Genomic DNA, 22,231 nt, shown 5'->3' with positions numbered 1-22,231 from the left:
CCAAGCCTGTGCAGAAGAGCGATTTGCAATCTCCTTGCTTTTCATTTCAAGTAGCATCACTCACTATAAGCCAGATATTCAGGCCTCTTCAGAAGCCTCCAGGGTGAAGGACAAGTAAGAAGAAGCTTATCGAATCTTTCACAACTGTGGCCGACTATGTTGACTACATCAAACTTGTTACATCTTTTCTCTGGTATTTTATTTTAAAATCGCTCATTTTTCTTTTCATGAGACAAATAATAGGGATTTTGCCACATAATTTCACAATCCCAATGGCTCTTTTGTGGTTCTGTACATTTAATTGACCACTTTCCAGGTTGAAAGCTGGGTCAGCATGACTGGGGTGGGAGGAGATGACATAATGTTGATTTTTGCAGATCTTTCCCCTTTGAGTTATCTTTGCTCATCTTCTATAAGCTCAGATTGCCTAATTAAATTGATTTTTCCCCCTTTTTCACTCACAGGGACTTACCAATTTGGGCTCCTTCCAGAGCTGAAAACTGATTATAAATACGAAACAGATTTCACTACTGGACTTGAAATCCACATAAAAAACAAGAAGATCTTCAATATAATTGAAAAAGGTCCTCACCAAAGAATAGATACAATATGACTGGCAGGACATCAAGGAGTAAGAGGTAAATTTCTAATGAAACATGTTTGCTCTGTGGTCAGGTATGCAGAAGATGTGCTTCCAGGCTTTCTCAGTTAAGGGGCAGGGCAGGGAGGGCCATTTCTAATTCGAAAAACATATTGGGTGATCCAGTCTCTTTTTCCTCTGGGTCTGTCTGTCTAGCTATTAATTATAGTGATATTGCAGAGTGCTAGATTCTTTCTAAAGACATCATTTTGGGGGAGAGGTATGCTTAATAAAGGAAGCATCCTTCACAAAAACTCCCAGGAACATTTCCCAATTTCTTGTGCTTCAGAAATTGTGGAGTGCCAACTTGAAAACCTATATCCAGGATGACAAGGGATCAAATCAGGGACAAAGGGCAATAAAGTTGTCAGTCCTAGTTTATCTTGATGTTGGGAAGGAAGGAAGGAAAAGAGGGGATGGAGGGAAGGAAGAAGGGAAGGAAGGAAGGGAGGGAGGCAGGGAGAGAGGGAGGGAGGGGAGGGGTGGGCCCTCCAGAATATACAAAGATCATCTGGGGTAGACATTTGCATTTTAGCTTTTCCCGGTGTGAAAAAGGAGGGAAGGGATACATATATATGAATGAAGTGTTCTCAGTCTTTTCTCCCATCTGAACTATCAAATGGTTTAGTGGCTTCATCTATTCTGTTCTGTCAGGAAGCATCTATGAGTTGCCAGATTCTGTTCTTAGGCTTTTTTTTTTGGAAACAGAATCTGAAGAATGGGGAAAGGATAGAAAGGAAAAAAGCCATGCTATTCTCATGAGAAAAGCAGTAAACTTGGAACATGGCTATGAAAGGCATTCAGTCCCACAAAGGAAAAGGGCAGAAGTGGGTGGGGTGGTATCTGAGGGGTGAATGTGAACAACTGTACTCAGCAAGGATGTAGCATGAGGATTTTAGGAAGTGGAAGGAGTGCCTTGGAGAGGGATGATGGGGTTTGAGCAGTAAGCATTCAAGCTCTCAGAGTGGGCTATTCAAGGTCAACGGCCAGTGGGGGTGGGTGGAGGGTGTTAGAAAATGAGATAAGATGGGAAGTGTTAATAGTAATTGCCGTGGCCTGTATTCTTAGATCTCTATTTCTTCAATGAATGAGTGAAAGGTGGACTTCCTGTTTTTAAATGAAATGTCACTTTGGGTCTAAACACATGGACACAGACGTTGGTAACGTTTTACCCGTAAAGCAAATATTCCACGAGGCACCTTGGCCATGAGGTTCCTTTTAAAATAAATCATAGTGTCTTCTCAGTGCCCACATCTCAGCCCCAACCACTGGATTTCCAGCTCTCCTCATATGGACTAATTTGTAAAGAGCAGAGCTCTTTACAAGGGAAGCAGGTGTCCTGAGCTTTAACTCTGGAGAAAGCACTGACTAGTCGTACGATCCCAAGTCATTCATCTAAGGTAGTGATGTGAACAAGTTACAGAAGTGGGACTTTGGAGTCATATACAGATTTTGCACAAGTTACTTAATCTTTGTTAGGCATTATTTCTCTTATCTATAAAGTTGGGACATTCAGAGGATCCCTTCATGGGGCTTTTTAACGAGATAATGCATATGCAGCTTCACAGCGATGAGTTCAATAAATAGCCACCTTTGTTATAGTTGCTGTTATGATTATTGGTGGTGGCGATGATACTAATCCCAGGCCCTCAGTTTCCTTACCTTTCACGTAGGATAAGATAACATTTTCTCTACATTCCCTTCCAGTTCTAAAAATGCCTTCTGTAATTCCTGAGTTTAGGAACACCAACCACATGAAAAGGGCAACGGTCAATGAGACAGCTCTTTTTGCTCTAAATCTCTTAGAAATATTTGGTTTCTTTCAAAATACCATACCCTGGAGAGGCCCCAAGACTTCATTTAACTTGTGCTTCTCCAGCTGCAGAATCTTGCTCAGTACTACTTGAACACTTACTGAGTAAGAAAAAAGAGTTAGTTTTTCTACTTCCATCTATGAACTAAACACTACTTGAACTATTTATGATTTACCCTATATGTATGGAGACACTGGTTAGTTCTGCTTTTTCCTAGGAACACAAATAGCCTAAAAAATATATTTTCGTCTCACCCTTTTTCTCTTCCTCCCTCTTTTAAGATATTAAAACCCCAGTTCTTCTGTGATATGAAACAGATCATCTCTTTCAGACTTTGGAGGGTTTTTTTTTTTTTCTTCTTCCTTGACTTGCTTGGTAGCATCTTGCCCATAGAAATGTGATACTGATAGAGTTGTTGATTGGTCCTAGAATATATCACAGTGTCTAAATACATGAAATTAGAAAAAGAAAAAAAAAGAAATCAACATTGTTCTGAAAGGAAGGTAGTTAAAATTCAGAAAGAGAGATTCTTTAATTAACTTAATAAAATTACTAATGGAAGCATTTTAACTGCTAAATTTAATTTACTTGTCAAGATATCAGGCTACAAAGAGGAGGGAAGAGTGGGAACTCTGCTTTCCATTATGATGTGCTCTATTATAGAATAAATTTGCTTAAAATGAAATATATCACCAAAAGCCATCAATGACATCTTAATTTGGAACAGCCAGTTGAAAAGTAATTAGACTATGAAGCAATCAGTTCTAGTAAATCAGTGTTTCCCTTTACATAAACATACTTTTTTTTTTTTTTTTTTTTTTTGCTATTTATATACAGGAAAGACTTTCAGGTAGTAGCAGGCAAAGATGCTGATTCTTTTGGCTGTCGGTGTTTTTACTTTACATTACCAAGCTGTCAAAACAAAATGTTTTATGATGGGATTAAAAAATGTATAAGCATCTGATTTGATTTAGTGTTTATATTTATATGTTGAACTGAGGAGAGTTTGCTTATCACAGGGGTTTAAAAGATTTACATTTGTCTGCTTCTTACTTCCCAAATGCTTTCCAGATCCACAGGCAGCCCTGACACCTTACTTCAATGAATGAGGCTCAGTCAAAAATCAAACAAGAGCCCTGCTTCTCCCTGCAGGGTCCCGCATAAGTTATATAAATAAAGGTGGAGAATGTGGTTGCTAGTGAGACTTGGAAGAGGATGGAGGTGGGAGTGGTTAAAATCATCCTTTTGTTCAGTGTTTGAACAATTCACCATTCAAAATTTCTCAAAATGTAACTGACCTTCCTAGAAGTGTGCTTGTTTGTTTATAACTATGCAAAGCTAAGAAGGAGGGAGTGGGAGTGGGTGAAACAAATAATTTATATTTCATCCGATTTTGAAAAGTCTACATGGCTTAGCTAAGAGGTATCAAAATTCCAAGTATCAAACTACTTTATATTAGGAAACACTTTTATAAATGTATCTTTTCTGATCACCTTAGTATGTCTCTGAAGAAGGTATTTTCATCTCCAATTTACAGACATGGAAATGGAGGCCCAGAGAGGTTAAGTGACTTGAGGAGATCGCAGAGGTAGTTAACGGGAGAGCTGGGGCTGGAACGAGGGCTTCTGGGCTCCTGATACTTTTTCCACAGCATCTGCTTCTGATGATGGAATCCCATCTGTTATATTCGGAGGGGAAGAGGTGTGAGAAAAATAACTAGAGGAGATATCAATCACTCAGCAAAATATTTATGGAGGACTTCATTCAGATATTAGGGGAGTCACCATTGTCACCATCCCTGAAAAATCAGAGGGGATGATGAATTATGCCAAAGAGAACATTAGCTCAGAAGATAGAGACTACCTTGCAATGTCACGCTTGTGTTAGTGGGTGTTATTCTCCAGTGGGAGAGGGTGGTGTGAGAGAGGAAAATAAAGGACAGTTTTATAGTGAGCAAAATAAGCTACACTTTGTTAGGAAGGGATGAACCTAGGGAAGCCGCCGAAACACAGCATGCAAATCACTTAACAGTATGCAAATGACCTCACCCTAATAGAGTAAATCATTTTCATTCTCTCCACTGCCTATTTAGAAATGTGATCATTGATAACAACCCTACAAGGTACTATTCCTAGTTGAAAAACACATTGGGAGGAAATCTAATATGTATGATACAATGGGAATAAGTATTAAGATTCATAATTGGAGATAGGTGAGAAGTAGCCCAAGACAATATAATTAGAGCTCAGAAGCCTCTCTCCGTCTGTGGCAGTGAGAGAACCGGGCAGAGCACGGGGGAAGCAGGGCCCCTCTGCCTCTAGAATTCCAGTAAAAATACAGTCTGCCATCCCCAAGGGCTGCTCGAGATCCATGTGTAACAGGACAATTGCCCTGGGAGTGGAGGAGGCAGGAACTGTATAAAAATAGACAGAACGACTTAAAGTTAGCAAAGAAAAGATAAGGTGCGCAAAAGTGGGAAATGAGATACAGCTAGTAAAAGAGGTTAGGTGGAGTAAAGAGACCTTTTATAAACGTATCAAGGGGGAAAAAAAGGAGGGGGGATCCTCTAGAGAAAAAAGACCAGTGAATAAATGAGAAGAGGAGGGCATGAAATTAATGATGGCTGAGATATTGACCTCCTGCTTTAAGTCAGTTTTTAAGAGAAAAATGAGATGAAAATTTGGACAGCTGGAAGGCAATAATGACTTTTAAAAATAGGTATCGACAGAAAGGATGAGGGGAAACTTAGAAAAAAAATTAAACATTGTGGCATATACAGATTGTAAGTTTCAGATAATATGCTTCCTAGGGAATTAGATTCCCTGCCTACTAACTAGGCACAGACAGGGAAGGAGAACAATACAAATTAGAAAGATGTCAGAATTTTCTCACATATCACAGTAGAATAAAGGTTGGGTTAGGCTGGGCGTGCAAACACAGGACAGGATCTCTTAGTGCTGTGTAAATTTTGGACCTGTTTGGTTGTGCCTGTGTGACAATTGCAATTTTTAGAAAATTGGAGAAATTTTTTCTCTTTTATTTACTGAGAAAGGAAATAAACTCAATATCTAATATAACTAATGTATTTTGTGGATACTTTAAAAGCACAAGAAAAACTGTCACTGTCCTCTGGGAGAAAATTGGAAAAATGATGCAGTCTCTCAAACATTATGTAAAGTGTTAAAATATTGATTAAAATATGCACATAAAGTTGGAAAATTCAGAGTACCATGAAAAAAGCATCTGAAAGTAAGATTCAGATCCTAATAAAAATTTCAGGTTAAATCCTCAAAACCCACCTAATTACTGACAAAGTACTAGATACTTAGAATAACCATTTAGGGAAGTTTTTGTTGACATTAGGCAATGCATCTGTGTGAGGTAAAGATACAATGGTAAGTACTGGAATTTTATATAAAGAGTGATTTATTGGAAGTGAATTCTTAAGGGAAGATAGTGTCTTGGAATATTTGCCCTGATCAGTTTCGTAGGCATTCCTAACTGATGGGCTGTCTCAGTTGACAGATTGCAGTTGACTGACTGCTTGGTTTCTCTTGTTTTCAGTGTTCTTTTTTTTCCTCACGTGTTGCTCTTCAGTAACTAAAACCTTCTGGGATTGGTGGCATACCGCTCCACTGGTGCTCTGTATCCACCATATCCACTCTGAACCCCACAGCACCTGCCCTCAAGCCACTTACAGTCATAAGCCAAAGCGTGGTTCATTGCTAAGTCAACCACAGCGAGGGAAGAGTAGGGGAGGCTGAAATCACATGGAGAGACATGTGGCAGAGATGAGACTTGGCCTCCTCCCTGAAGAATGTGTGGAATTTAGACACAGGGTGTGAAATAGGGAGAGAGAACATTCCAGAGTCTGCAGCAGTTAGACCAGAGGTCTAGACACAGAGAAGCGCATCTGCACAGAGGGCCAGGAAATAGGTCTTTTCTGGTGGAGCTGATTCTAAAAAGGTGGCAGATGTACCTGAGATGTAGTAGGGCTGTGATCTGAAGTCCTGGACACAAATCACAGCTCTGACTTCTGGGAAAGTCATTTTATCTATCTAATGCTCATAGTCTTCATTTGTTAAATGGAGTTTGTTACCCATCCACGAGGCTGCTTGGTGAGATGCCGGCCAGTGCTTGAGTCCTAGGGTTGAATAGGCTGTAGGACCAGCTTCCTGCTTTTTAGTCAGCCCTCTGCTTTGCTTTCATTGGAGTTTTGTGCCTAACAGGCATTTGACTCCCTGGCCTATTGCAGTTAGACCATTTCCTTTCACTAAGTTATTGTTTAATGTTCCTTCCAGGATGTTTTAGGCAGTTTCAATGTTTTGCGCTAACTTTCAGTATTTTATAACAATCATCCCCAAGTGGGGTGGGAGGGAGATAACCTGCTTCCTAGTTGGACTGTGGCCATGCTGTTAAGACGGGGAAATTATGCTGAGAAAAGGAGAGACTCCATTCCATTTAGGGAATGATGGAGACTCTATTTCTGATGACTAGAATAGTGGCAGATTGTGAGTGGGACGTGGGTGAATACAGCTGATTCTTTTACATAAATCAGACCCCGAATCCAATGAAGGATGTCAGCTCTCCTCACTAAAAGTGGTTTGTGAGCACTATTGAAGTGGGTGGGGGGCATAGGGATGGAGGAAGAAAAGGAAGAAAGGAAGTGATAGAAAAGAGGGAGGAAGGTAGAAAATAACAAAGTGAAACACATAGCAATTCATATATTAGGAACTCATTTTGAAGCTATGTTGTATCACTTGGGCATAAATGACCTTCATTTCACTTTTCCTTTTTTCTGTTGCTCTTGTCTATAGTCCTCTATTTAAAACACCCTTACCCTTCTTTATTGTAATAATATGTGAAAATTGTTGGTCCATTTTTTTCTGTTTTCATTGGGAATTTTAGTAAAAATATTATACATAGAAAATTCTCTTTGAAGTCCTTAGTTTCTTAATTTCTATGCTCTAGAACTTAGTCCCAAACTCCCAAAAAATCAAAGTAGGATAATGTGTCAATGTGCATATAGACAAAACTACCTGATTAAAAACTGAGGTTCTAATAAGTAGCAGATTATGGTAACAAGTACTCTCCTCTTAACTGGAATCAATGTGATTAAGAATAAATAGTTATTTTCTCTTCTGGCTATTGTACAGTGCTTTTTAAAAAAGATTACTTTTGTAATTTTAGACAATTGGACCTAATTTATGGCTCAAACAACATGAAAAATTTAAAACTGTGCATGATTCAGTAAACAATAAATATGAGAATGCTATATATCAAAATTTATAAGTCAGCCAAAGCTATACTCAGAGGTGAAGTAGTAGCCTTCAATATTTCATTCCCTTGGGGAACTAAATAAAAATATAATTATAAATGAATTAAAAGTAAAACTCTGGAAATTAAACCATGAGGAAGTGAATAATAAAGATAAAAACAATGAGAGAATCAGAAACCTAAAAATAGTGAAAGTGATTAATCATCTCTAGGTATTAGGAAAGACTACTTAATTTTATTTGTAAAATAATATAATAGTTATATTTATCATATAAATTGTATTTAGATATGAATATACAGTATCTATAACAATAAATTATTTATTAACTTGTTTTTGTAAATTATTTTACTGATTAGTGAAACTTTGTCAGTTTAATAAAAGGGGAAGCCAGAAACAAAGTTAGAAATGAGAGCATTAAATTAAGAATATATTCAAGGACAATAAAAATCATAACAGAATCATGCAAAGTTGTGTTCCAAAGTTTGAAAACCTCAATATTTTGGAAAATATATAAATTACCAAAATTGTTTGAGAATAATTAGAAAGAAATAAAGCAGTAGATGAAACTAAGTAACTAACTAAGTGCAACTTTAAAAAGTGATGTACTGTATTAAAAGTGTAAGTACTTGCTCTACACCGAAAATAAACACAACATTGCAGATTGACTATACTTCAATAAAAAAATCAGTTAATTAAAATTATAAGTACCGAAACAAGTCCTGGGACCTTCAAAGTCCGATTGATTTAAAATGATTCTTAAATATAGAAAAATATTGAAAACTACCTAATTTTATGATGCTAGCATTACTGATACCAAAAATAGAGAAAAACAGTAACATAATACAATAAAAAAAAACTACAGACCTTCTCCATTTATAAATACAAATACAAAAATATGACATAAAGTGATTTGACAGTTCCCAATATGAACTGCCTTCTCATCATGGTGCGTGCATTTGAGAGGGAGGTGAGGAGGACGTTGCATTTTTTATTCTTTATCAGAGAGGCCTCACTCCTGGAAAAGTGTCAGGCAGGTGGAATAGCTTCATCAATTCTGTGGCAGAAAAGGAGATCATAGAAATGATTAGACAGAATGTGTTTTCAGGGAATGATTTGATTCTGGATATATTTGCTTGAAAATAGAGACTGGGATTTAAGTTATTAAAGAGTCAAGCTTGATTTTTTTTAAATGCTTATACTATTATTAAAGTTAACATTTTTGTCAGGGAATAATTATAGATCAGTGTTCTGTATTAAATCTCCAATATAAATGGTCCATGTGCTGGTACTGCACATGGTTCAAGGAGGTGAAATTAATTGTTTGTTTCCCTAATCCTCATGCACAGTGGGCCCCACCATTGTATGTTCATGATCTGACCCATCTTCTCTCTCCACTTTGTGTTCTGATTTCAAAGATAACACTCTCTACCACCGCCGCCTCCAACACCCGCCTCTCTCCTTATCTCTTTCCCCTGCCCTATCTCTCTTATTCTTCGTATTTTTGGGGGGCATTTGGCAAGCAGGGCCTTTGTCAAGAGAAACCCGAATGGCACCCTCTTTGAGAGGAAAAAGCTGCCTTTACATGCCAGTCTTAATTTATGGGTAAGAGCTGCTACTGTACCTGTGTGAGGTTCCCACGAGAGTTTCACTAAATGTGTCTCTGCCAATACCAATGACCAAAAGAGACCTCCCATTAACTTCTGAATTAGCCAAATGGGACAGAGCTTAATCTAATATGTGTTATTTCATTTTCTAGGTTACTTGTTTTAAAGGAGATAAAGTATACTCATAGGCTGTCTAAAACCATCCTGGGAGATGTGCATGGAAGGACTCCATCTAAACAGTATTGGCTTCTGAGAAAGCTGGGTGCATGCCCGAGGGCCCAATTTAGCTTGGTGGATGCCTTTCTCACAGTAGGCAAAGCAACCCCCTAACTCTAAAGAGCTTTGAGAGAAATTGCACATTAGTGAAAATGATGAGTGCTTGTGCTGGAGTTTTAAGATGCTGTGGGTAAAGCAGCTTTTTCCTCTATCGATATCTCTAAAGCCTACTTGAATTCTGCTTGGAGGTGGCATTCCTCACTGTGACCATGATCTCTTCTCTTTGGTCCAGTGTGACCAGTGCTACGAGCAATCTAGCCATCATCAGAAGCAGATTGGAAACTGATGGGCTGGAGCCAAAGGCTTCTCAGGAGGCAGCATGATACAGTGGAAAGAGAACCAAACCGGCTGCCTGGAGACTGAGTTTCTTTCTCAGCTCAGGCATTAATGAGCTGAGTAACCCTGAACATAACTCCCTCTGAGCCTCAGTATCTTTATCTGTCAAGTGGGGGTAATCATATTTGCTCTGCATATTTTCCAGTTTATGATATTGATCAAATAAGATAATGGATATGAAAGTGTTCACAAGCTATAAAGCACTCTACAGATTTTAATTGTTTCAAGGGTGCTGGCATGTGGAATGGTCTGACAGGTTAGTGCAATCCTGTAGGTATCTTGGCAATGTCTTCTGGACTCTCTAGGATTTTCATGAAAGCAAAATTTGCTGAACAGAGCTGGATACAAGCAGCTCTCTCTTTTTATAGCCATCCTTCCCAACTGCCAGCCCTATTCCTGGGACTTCAGAATGTGCCAAGGTTAGACGACTCAGACAAGGGGTGTGAGCCATAACTTCTAAATCAGTTCTGGAAGGATGCCAGACCATCAGTTTAAAAAAGTGATTTGAGTGTTTTCCTGAGGACAAAGAATTACTTAGAGAGTGTATCTTTCAAGAACATGTTATTGAAACTTGGGAAAAAGAGTTTTAAAATGTGAGAACACTAGTATTAAAAGCACTCTAAACCAATTACAGTGTATTTACTTGGATTTCAATTGGGGGGATACCCTTTTCATTATTGGCAAGCTTCAAGAACATTAGAAACACTTCGCTGAAGACAATATAATATCCAAATCTGAAGTAGGATGTTTGTCCATTTAATTCGCTTTCTTCCTTTTACTTTCTTCATGAAGGCGGAAGAGCACTTACACGTTTTCAATGCACAGTGTGTCCTGAGTAGGCAGTGTGCTTTTGGATAGTTAGCTCCCCTTGTCCCCCAGAGAAACATGTGATATACTCACCTTCCCCTGGGGTTCCATGAGGATGCTATGGCAGACTAGGAGCGGGGCTAGGGGCAGGGTTCGATCCCTGAGCCCTTAGACCAGAAAAGCCCAGTCAATACCAAGGGCTTAAGGATCTGCACACTTTAAGGAGCGCCTTTGCAAGGCCGTGATGAAAGGTGTAGAGGCCTGAGGGAGACTTCTGTTCAGAGGTGCCCAGCATTTTAAAGATCTGTTGTCCACCAAGCATTGGCTGCCTTCTGCTAATGCAAGAGCTTTGCGGAGTTTAGCGCCCTTTAGCCAGATGGTCATGGAACAGAGAAAATATCCATTTTTTTTCCTGGTAGCTTCACTGTGTGGGTTTGAAATGAGTTTGGGGACCCCGCAGTGCACTGGTGAGTCCCTGGATGTCTGTGTATTTACTATTTAACATTAAATGAAGCTCTCCTCAGTTGTCCTTCCTCAAACCACAAGAAACCCTCTCTCCAGTTTTGTGTCACTTCACTTAATGTAAAGCTTGTGCCGACATTTCATTTCTGTGGGCAGTGGATGGTCTTCTATAACACAGAACATTAGAAACACTTCTCTGAAGACAATATAATATCCAAATCTGAAGTAGGATGTTTGTCCATTTAATTCGCTTTCTTGCTTTTACCTTCTTCATGAAGAACAGCCCATCAAACGGGGGCGAAAAAGATGAGAGAACCCGTCATACTGCTGGGCTCCATGCTTTTGGAGCGTAAAACGCGTTGGCTTGGGTCAGAGGATGCCTCCAGATGGGGCAGCAAAGGGATGCAGTGGAACCACCTGCTGGCTCCTCTGTGGCAGCGAGTTCTGAGCAGTAACAGGTGGGTGCCTGCCTGGTACTGTGCAGGGCACTGGGACAACATAGCCGAAGGCCCACTCCCCACCCCCAGAATGCTCCCAGGCTGGCCAGGGATGGACACTTAAAGAGGTAGTTGCAGTTTCTCTGGACGTGTGCCAGGGGAGGGTAACTTCTAGAGGCTGAGGATGTGCAGGAGAGAGCCCTTAACCAAGGAGGGAGTCAGTGAGGGTGATCTAGGAAAGGGGAGAGCTGGGCTGTGTTTCACAAGTGAGGTCAGAGTTGCCCAGAGGCTGCAGGGAGTGAAAGCTGGTGTCTGGGTGGGAGGGCAGGCAGAACTAGGAATGTCCAGGCACCCTCCTGTGGGGCCAGTGGGACCAGGGGGGTGCCTGGAAGGTGGGCAGGAGCCACCTTTAGTGCTTCATGAGTGGGAACTCTAAAACCTGCTGAAATATGGTGGGATCAATGCCATCACAGGGGCTTATAGAGCATAGGCTGTTGTCATCAGAAGAATGGAGGTGTGCTTCAAAAATCTGGAAAGTCTCTTACAACTTCAGTATCATCAGTGGCTTACTGGGCATAATAAATAATGGAGAAATATCCAAAATATCTTTTTCAGCTTTCAATTAGCCATCTCTTGGTGACTCAGTTTGCTACTTTCTGTAAAAAGTAGTATTTTCTTTTATTTGTTCTAAAAATACTTTCCTTCAGCTTCATGGGATGGAGCATAGGGCAAGGGATGTGGGCAGACCCCTAATACTAATGGCCAGGGCGTTGTTCATGGTTCACATGTAACCAATCCTTTAAAAAATCACGAGTTCAGTCACGTGTCCCTTCAGGCTTTACTGTTATATATTGAAGAGTCCTGCGGCTTTGTCTCCTCCTCTCCTGCTCTTCCTTTTCTTCTTCCTCGTCTTGTCTTCTTCCCACTTGTTCGGCTTTCTTACCAGTCCAGCTCTGAACGGTTGGTTTCCAGCTCTCGTGGCCCCTGAGGACATGAGGGGCTCTTTGCTCCGTCTGAGCGTCTCTCGTGCCAGCTAAGGGGACCACGTTTGACCACCACCTTCTGAACTCTTGGCTTTCAGGGAGCGTGGGCTCTGCGGGAATGTAACCGGGAATCACATCCCATCCTGCTGTATGGACACAGTACCCCTCCCCCTCTCAGGGCTCCTCAGCACAGACAGCCACCATCCCAGTTCTAGAAAATGTCCTGTGGTACGTGGTTCCATGAAGCAGCTAAGAGTTACCTAATGGCATTAGGTGCTTTCCGACTCCTTCCTCTTGTGGCCTTAAAAAGCTCCCCTGTAGGCGCTTGCTGCCTTAAGAGAACCCTAAACAGTGGGCTCACATCCCTCGGGTTAAATCAGCCTCCTTAGGCAAAACCAGAAGTATCAAAAGTTCTGTTTACCCGTCAAAACCTAGAGTTTTCAGTGACAGGCTTTAAAAGTGGCCTGCGCCTCATCTGTAAAAATACCACTTCACATCCACTCAGCTTCCCCAGAATGTCTCGATTATGCAAAATAAGACACACCTGTATAGTTTCCCAAGGCTCCAGGTTCCGGGACTTCTCCTGAAAATAAGTGTGCAAAAGACTGGCCACACACAGAGACATTTTATTTTAAGCTAATTGGACACAGATAATTTTAATCTGGGTTATGATCCAAGTGAGGCTGTAAGTGAACTCTCATTTTAAACAAAATCTCTCTCTCTAAGTGGCCCCACCAAAATTTTTTTCCTGCCATTGAAGAGCGTGCTCCTTCTCACCCTGTTAGATTCTGCTAGCACAGATATTCTTTAAAAAACAGGTAGGCTTCTCCCAGCTACGTGGTTCTGCTTTGTCTGCCTGGTGCTGTTGCAGGGCAAAGGGCATCGGAAAGCATTGGTCTTCACATAATGCTACCACCTTGCTCCTAGCTTCTTCCGTCACCACATGAAAGTCGCGGTTAAAAAACACACATCAAAGAGCGAGTCCCATTGAAAAGGCGAGCGCTGCCTGCTGAGCTGGCATTCAGAGCACGGGCTTTTGTTTCAGTGGCGACTCTGACTCTTCTCCACCGAGTTTCCTGTTAACTCGGGTGTGGGTTCTGACTTGCTCTTGATGGAATTGGAGTGTGTGTTTGTGGCACTCACTTTTAATCAGCGCATTTGAGTTTGTGAAGTAAGAACTTCTTTCTCAGGCAGGTTAAAACTTTCAAATAGAAACATCATGTTTGGCCAGATTCGGGCTGATCTTGGGGATACAGTTTTAGACCTGGGTCCCTGAATTTAGCACGCATTTCAGGAAAGGAAGTGGGGTTTTTTGTTGTTGTTGTTGTTTTGTTTTGTTTTGTTTTCTCCCCTTTCTTGATGGTTTGATAAGTATGGTCATCTTTTGAAGGGAGAGATGCTTGAAGGGGGTTTATGTGGGGATTACGGAAAGAGGCAGGTCTCTGCGTTGCATCCGTGGTTCTTTTCCCTGTCTGGACCCTGCCGCCTCACACCACCCCCTGCCCTCCCCTTGTGAAGGGGATTAACTAAGCCATCTGAGCCGTGGGCATCTGCTGCAAGTTCAGAAGTTTGGGCTGAAGTGGGCATTGCATTACACACAGAGACTTACAAGTCTCTGAAATGTCATACATATATTTTATCAGATTGCCCAGCCAGCCACAGGTGGTTATCCAGACCCTCACGTGCTGTATCATTGCTGATGGACCATCATTTGTTCGCCTTCAGCATTGAGGAATGCAAACAACTATTTGCTTAAGTGGCAGCCAGAGCCCACATCACGTCCAGTTGTGAATGAGGCTAAGCATGCCTTCCCCACACTTGCCATTCATCCTCTCTTGCTTCGCTCTTCCCTCCATCCCCATCCCCCTTCAGTCCCTTCTCACTCTGCAAGCAAAACGAGTTCTCAGTTTTAGAGCTTTTTGGAGTTTAGTGCTGAGCTTAGCTGGTCCACTGCCGTCCACATTTCCTACCCTGTGCTCCAAGCACGGTGGTGCTTTCATTCTTACACTGAACATTTATGAAGGATTCAAGGTTGGCGAAGTCACGAACTAAAGGAGACACATCTTCTGCTAGAATGTCTTTGACATTCACCTGTTCTATTCCAATACTCTCATTTTACAGATGAGGGAAATAACTTCCAGGGTGGTCATGACTTTTGACCAAGTTATTTTGGTGACAGAGCCAGAATTAGAACCCAGATTTCCCAGAGTCATCCTCCTGTGCACTTTTAAAACAATATCTGCCCTGCACAAAATATTTTCTACTATTGGGGCTTTTACATTTTGAAGGGAGACAAAATTTAAGTACATGTTCAGTGGTAGAGCTTAATACATCCTGTAGATGGTCCTTGGGCAGAAGACATCAGATGGAGAGTTCGTGTGCTTACATATGCAATGGCAGCTTCAAAATCCCCCTGGACATTGTGAAGTATAGGCCAGCCTTTTTTTTTTTTTTTTGCTCCATTCCCAAGAAGTGGCACCCCTGGTGCTTACTCTGCCTTCCTGTGACAGGAATTACCAGGATTTGCCATGCTGGCTAAAGTCTCTTGTCTTCCATGAGAACTTTAAAGTCTGAGGTCGCTTCTGTCTGCAGTGATTATTACGCCTCATCAGAGAATTCATGGGCTTGCTCCTGGTTGCAGCCCAGTGGCATTATAGAAAGTTTAGAAGAGAAACTTGACAGCAGCATGCTTTCCACAGAAGTTTTTAAAGTAACTTTTAATTATTTGTATTTGAATTATCATTTTTAAGTTAGAATGATACATGCATGCTATATTAATTTAAGCTAAGTAATGCCAGATGTAACCATCCCCAACTCTCAGTGGGTTCTTTTATTTCTTATTCACATAAAGTCCAATGCAAGTGTTGCTGGTTAACAAGTGGTCTTCACTGTAGTCCTTCAGGGACCAGGGCTCCTTTCATTTGCCAGAACCATGAACCTTTCAGCCTTGGATTCTTTTGCTGGGACTCTGGTATATGACCAGGAGTCAGGGAAAGAGAAAGGGTAAAGGATCTTGTGATAAACTTTTGAGTCAGACCTAGAAATTCTTCTGTTACTTCCTTTCACATTTTATTGGCTAAGACTCAGTCACACGGCCATCCAACTACAAAGCAGTCTGGGAATTGTTGTCCATGTATTCAGGAAATGGAACAGGTTTTCATGAACACACAGCCTTTGGCATTCACATAAAACTACAGGTGCAGAAGGCTTCTAATAACAAAAAAATCAACTCCTTTCCACCCCAACTCTTTTTGAAAAGCTGTGACAGAGAGCGTGGCCCTATACTTAGATCTATGCGGCATACATATTGTGAAGCAGGAGAAATTCTACATTTCACAGTGTTAAAATAATGCTGGGTCAAGGATCCAGAGTTCAGGAGCTGTGCCATCAGCCACTTGGGTGGAAGCATCAAGGCACGCCTATCACTGTGGAGCAGGGCTCCTCAGTCCCAGAGCTATGCGCATTTCGAGCTGGGTAATTCTTTGCTGTGGGAGGCTGTCCTGTGCACTGTACGATGTTCAGCAGTGTCCCTGGCCTCTATCCACTAGATGCCAGTAGCCCTCCTCCCCCTTGTTGCCACAATCGAAAGTGTCCCCTGACACATTGCACATGTGCCCTCGAGGGCAGAATCATGCCTGGCTAAGAGGCACTTCCAGAGATATCTAACCAGGGAGGCCTGGAAAGAGGAAGGTGGATCTGGTTACTACGGGCCTTAGATGATGGCACCACTGAGGTTTAGGTAACAACTCCTTTCCCTCGAGCTGTGGAGGAATAACCTTGGGGATGGGTTGGTGCGCAAGTGCGTGTCAGGTGCTCTACACCATCGTCTCATTTCAAGATCGAGGAGTAACTTTCTCCATGACTCTCTCCATCCTCTGTGTCTCATCCCTGTCACATCTGTTGGCCAGAAACAAGACAGCAGTTGAACAAAAGTTGGGAGTTTGAGGACGGCCTGATTTATCTGCTGGGTGTCAACCTGATTTATCTGCTATAGCCCAAACCATCTTTGTGTTTTTGAGTTTAGGGTTTTTTGTTTTTTGTTTCTTTCCTGAAGTGCAGCCCCCTGGTGGATAAAAATTGACTCTACATCTCTGAATCGGCTGCCCTGTGGAGACAGAGACATTAAAGAAGAATTAAGAGTGAAGATAAGTATATTGATCTCCCCCACCAATCTCCTCCAACCAATACCTCTTAATCACAGAACAAATTGGAGTCCTGGTAAACTACTTTAATGAGCATCCATTCTATTTTTCAGTTCACATGATTGGAAGGGAAGCTGTCTTCCTGCCTCCTACCTGCTTCCTCTTTGTGTTGGTGATTTCACTCTCGCACCGCATCTATATTTCATTTTATGTATACATGCATATATATATTTTCACATTTTTATCTCTGTTTTGCTCTAGCACTGGAGGTTTATTATTGTAGATCATCGTGAGGCACCTGAATATTTTGCAAGACAATGAGCCTCTAGCATCTTGGTATCCGAGGAACTAATTTTGTGCGGCAAGAGAGAGGGGAAAAAAAAAAAAAGGAAAGAGAAAGAAAACAGTAACTATACATCTGGTTTCTAGACAGTATTAGGATGGCATAACTTGTTCCTGTCTGAGTGAATTCAGTGGATTTGTATTATACAGTGCCTGCTTAAAATGTGTAGACAAATCAGAGCCGTTCTTTAAATTAAAAACAAACCCCACAGCTTTCTCAGCACCAAGTGTGTGCCTCATATTTGCAACTCTATTCAGGTGAAACCAACTCTTATCCCAAGAGGTTTGGCAGACAGGCGTGCTCTTAGTGCACAAGCATAAATTTCTTCCTCCTTCCAAATGATATTTTATAAAATTGTGAAGGAAATTGACACTCTAAAGTGCCTGGGTAATGCCGTGTCATAAACTTTGTACTGCAAACTGGAGAGCCCAGCTGGGGTGGGCTTGTATTCTGAGCTGCAGGCTGCACACCCGGAATCTGGGTCTGTGTTCCCACGTTTGCTTCTGACTTTGTGTTACCCAGGGGAAATCAGGACTTTTGTCAGGGCCTCGATTGTCCATCTCCAAAGTCTGGATGTATTCTTCACTCCCTCCCGTTCTCCGTCCCCAGCTGTACTTTGCGTTTTTGGTATTCAGAAAATAGATGAGCCAATGTTTATGAAACACTTTGAAACTCTAAGTAAAATCATCTCATGCAAGTCTAGGTTGTTATCAACTGTATTGTTACCCTTATCGTTACAAGGTCCATGCTGTTGCATATTTGCAAATTACATGCAGTGATTACCTGAGTACACACAGTAACTCAAGTACCATCACTAGGACTTGACTTTAGTAGTTCACAGCAACTCGCAGGGCAAGACATTGTGCTGGGATTCTTTCCCTTGACATCTGATTATTTGCTGGGGACTCAAGATTTGTTAGACAATTAAGAGAATTTTAAGCCATATCTTCCAGGGGCTTTGTAATGTCTGACATCCTATCTTTAGCATAGTTCTGTGCTATAAAAAGTTCCCAGAATACTAAAGCCGCCAGAAACATTTGAGTTCATCTCCTTCAGTGCTTCCATTTTGCAGATGATGAAACCAAGGCCCAGAAAGATCAAGTGACTCTCTCAAAGCTGTGTAATTAGTTAAGGTGTCAGAACTGGAACCCAATTTTCTGAATTGCCTTCCCTGCACTACTTCTCCCAATGCCCCGCACTGTTTGGGAAAGGCAGGATAGAAAAACAAAGGGATATAAATGCAAGTTGTATGGCTTGGTTATGAGATTCCTCAAGAGAGAGAGCCCCAGATTGCTAGGGGTTTAGAAGCCTTCCCCAAATGCACCCCAAAAGAGTATTTTGAAACTGACAAGAAAGATGGAGGTCAGAAATATAGCCCATGGGTTAGAGATACTGATGGTGTGATTAGAAGATGACAGAATGAGTCTCCCTAGGGTTACCATGGCATCATCTTCTAGCATGAAGTGGTACTCTTTGAAGTCGTTCTCCTGTCTCTCTGGGAAGAAAGTGGGTGAGTTCCATTTTCTATCACCCTTAGAGCTGGGATGTAAATGAAGGCTTTCAATTCCTGGCACTTAGTTGATGCTTTCTATAGAAGACACACCAAAGTTAGCTGCTGATGTTGGTGGAGGGGATGATTCGGGGGTGGGTCCCAGGGGAGGAGTATGGACGGCACATCACTGCCTATGAAGCAGCCACTCCCGTTGCTGTGTGAAGACACTTATGATTGACAGGTATTCTCCAGGTGGTCCATGAGCTAGTCTTTCATCATATTAATATTTTCTTCATAATACAAGACTGTTCCTGGCATGAATTAGTAATGTGCTTATGATATTGAATGCAACTCAGACTATCCAGGTTTGATTTCTCAGCAGCAGCTGATCATCTTCCCTTTTTTTTTCTAGTGGGAAATTCTTTTTTCCCCCATGGGTCATTGGAGATCACCCTTGCTTTGACAGGCTAAAATTTAAACAGGCTGATTTTTGGTACAGCTATTCATAGCATTCCTGGAAATATGGAAGGGTTAATTATAGAGTATGATACTGAAGTCCGGTGTGGTATTAAGAAGACAAAGAGTAGAAGGACCGCCAAAACTCAGACTGACTGTCCGACCAAGTGGCTTTGTACTCTAACAACTCACTTAACATTTCAGGGCCTCACCTTTCTCTTCTGTGAAATGGCAGAATTTGATTAAATCAATTCTGAAGCCCCCTCCAGTCATAAAATTATAAGAATCTAAGTGAATTGAAAATTGATGGTACAATTTAGGAGGAAGCTTCCTGGGATACGGGACTTCTAGAAGATAGGATTGCAATTCTTCTGAAACCCATAAATTACAGCACATGACTCAAGAGTCAGAGCCCTGAAGTATCAAAGCTGCCAAGGTGTGCGAGCAGAGCTTTATTTTTATGCTGTACCCAAACCACCCTTCCCTCGAAAGTGACAAGAATGTTCTCAAGCATAGGCATTGAGTGATGACATAACAAAACCTTGGCTGTCATAGGCTGTGCCAGTGTTTCTGACACCGTGCTGGGGAAGGGCGGGCCCTCTGTGGTTCTTTCCTGTGGGCACAGGAAGAAGGGGAGGAAATAGGCTGGAGGGGAGGCAGAAAGAGGAACTGAGGCACAGATTTGCTGAGATGGGGGTTTGGTGATTAAATGTCACTTAATAAACAACTATTTGGTGTGACTGAAAATTAATAAAGCTGGTTCTCTTGAGACTAATGGGATCTATCTGATTTTTTCATTTCATTCTACATACATGAAACATGCACACACATACACACACACATGCACACATACACCCTGAAACCCAGTGGAGTAGCTCTTTGATCTTCTAAGAACTTGACAAACAGGGAATTTGCCCCTCAGGAATGGGGGCCAGACAGCGTAATTTTTCATTACAACATAGAATTTCTATGACAAAGGCGTTGCTTTATTGCCTAGCACAGTTGCCCAGAAGGTCCCATTGTGTGTGTGTCTCCAGCCCTGAGGTGTGAGGAATTAAAGCAGTTTAGGGAAGAGATGTCAAGAAACCTCTCTTGTTTCTGCAAAGCCATCTTAATCATGCGTGCCTCTTTTCTTCGGGTCGATTTACATAGCGGTGTGACATTTCATCATTAAGGAAGCAGGTCCCAGTCTTCTGTGTCTTTTTCTTGGCTTGTCTGGCGAGCAATTCTCTTTTGCAAGCTATGAAATCCTTAAGGAGGACTTCCTGGCAAGGGAAAAATCCTCAGTCATCCAACAGTCTCTCACTTTTCTATTTTAAATCTTGGCCATGCACATATGGTTGGGCATGTGTGTCTAAAAATTTCTTCCACATTGACTAACTTGAGCTATTTAATAGATTGTGCTGGCCGTGGGCCTCTGCAGCAAATCCTGCGATGCTCATCTCCTCCCAAGGGGGCAGGAGACGGCCTCCTGCATTCGCCTTTGTACTTCCCTGCTAATCTCCCTCTCCGGCCCTGTCAGAGCATGAAAGTTAAAATCCGCTTCTTTGCTCATTTTCTTGCAATTAACATTGTCTCTGTGCTCCTACTTGCAGCAGAAAAGTGAGAACTCCAAATATCTTGGTTAATGTCCCAGCAAATGCACTTTCCCAAGGGCTCTGCTAGGGATGTTCCAACCCATTTCTAAGAACAGGAAAGCTTGAGGACATTTCTACCCCGTGCTCTCTCAGGCCTGATGGCGTGTGTGTGTGTGTGTGTGTGTGTGTGTGTGTGTCTGTGAATTTAGTGTGCCTCAACCTTGACTTTCTTCCAGAACTTGGAATCTCTTTATCTCCTGCAGGCCCAAGCACAGACTTGGGTCTTACTGGGTCCTCAGAAGTGATGGTTGAAGTGATTTTGAAAACAAAGCTGGGTTCTGACAACTTTGCTTCTTCTTTCAGGTTGTAGGGAATGTGGCCAAAGGGACAGAGGAGGATGGGGGAGGCCTGCACCCAGAGCCCATCCCCAGCTGTGCCTCCTCCAGGCATGAAGCCCAAACTCCCATGGTTTACTCAGCAATTTAGCAACTCTGAGAAGCTGGCAGGATGATACCCTATGATCCAAAAGAATGACTACCCTGCCAGAAGGTGAATGGCTCTTCCTAGAGGAGATTGTTCCTAGGAAGACAAAGAGCAATAATAATCATAACGAGATGATAGTAGTAATAATAATAATAATGATAATGATAATGATAATAATAATAATAATAATAATAATAATAATAATAATAATAATAATACTAGCACGGGGGTGAGCTGTAGATTAGCACCAAGAAGCTTGTAGAGTTCCACCCCCCCCCCAGCCCCCGGAATGATACGTATTGGCCCATTCTGCGCCTGGACTGTTTGGCAGTGTCTTAGAGCTCAGTGTTGCTGTTGGAGCACCGATATTATCCTCCTGCTGGGGTGGCCCCAGAAATTTCATTTTTGTTGAATGTTAAATATGTCCCCTGAAGTTTATCACAAACAGCAGGAAGGAATAAAACTCCACGTGGCTGTATTCCGTAGTTCTTCCTCCCCACTGAAATGACAAGCCCTTAAGTAAAAGAAGTCCAAAGGCTGTGTGATAGATGGGAGGAATGGACTTACCTTCCTGCAGGGGTGCCTTGGCAGCGCACGTGGTTTCAAACTTCATGTAAAAACACTGCTGTCGCAGTGAATGGGGAGAACACGCTGTCGTTTCTGGACTCCAGACAAAGGCAGGAGGAATCGTGCGTTCAAACGGAATCTCTATTTTTAACTTACCTTTCTCTTTCTAGAAATCGCATCAAAATCAGATGACACATAGTACTGCATATCTTTTCAGGATGTAGCAACCTCCCAGCATACTTTGCAAAATCATTACTTTCCCCGTGGCTAGTCAGATGGATAATGTCTGAAGGCACCACCAACACCTTATTTTGAGTCCAAGAGTTCAACTTTGTTAGGAATTGTCCATTTGGAAGTCAGAATGCATTTACCAGCTCTTGCTTTGTGGTGATCTCTGGGATGAAGCAATTTCAGTGGTGTGGCCCCCTTTTCTCCTTGATCTCATTATATTTCCTCACCCTTTGGGAAGTTTTTTCTTAATTTTGCATCTCTTGTTTTGCTTTTAGTTTGGTACTTTCTAAATCCAGACGTGCC

At 41.8% G+C, this 22,231-nt stretch overlaps 1 long non-coding RNA gene across 1 annotated transcript in view; it reads left to right on the top strand.

Moving 5' to 3' along the window:
• Positions 1–473: 473 nt before the first annotated feature.
• The window catches only part of LOC116157489 (uncharacterized), a 94,507-nt gene continuing 72,749 nt past the window's right edge, over positions 474–22,231 (top strand). The window contains exon 1 of the long non-coding RNA XR_004141591.2: positions 474–638. This is a non-coding gene — a long non-coding RNA (uncharacterized LOC116157489). The remainder of the gene's footprint in view (positions 639–22,231) is intronic.

The sequence above is a fragment of the Camelus dromedarius genome, chromosome 15 (genome assembly GCF_036321535.1).
Source record: "Camelus dromedarius isolate mCamDro1 chromosome 15, mCamDro1.pat, whole genome shotgun sequence".
Taxonomy (NCBI): domain Eukaryota; kingdom Metazoa; phylum Chordata; class Mammalia; order Artiodactyla; family Camelidae; genus Camelus; species Camelus dromedarius.
Note: the sequence above shows the minus strand (reverse complement) of the source record. Positions and strands in the feature narration are given on the sequence as shown.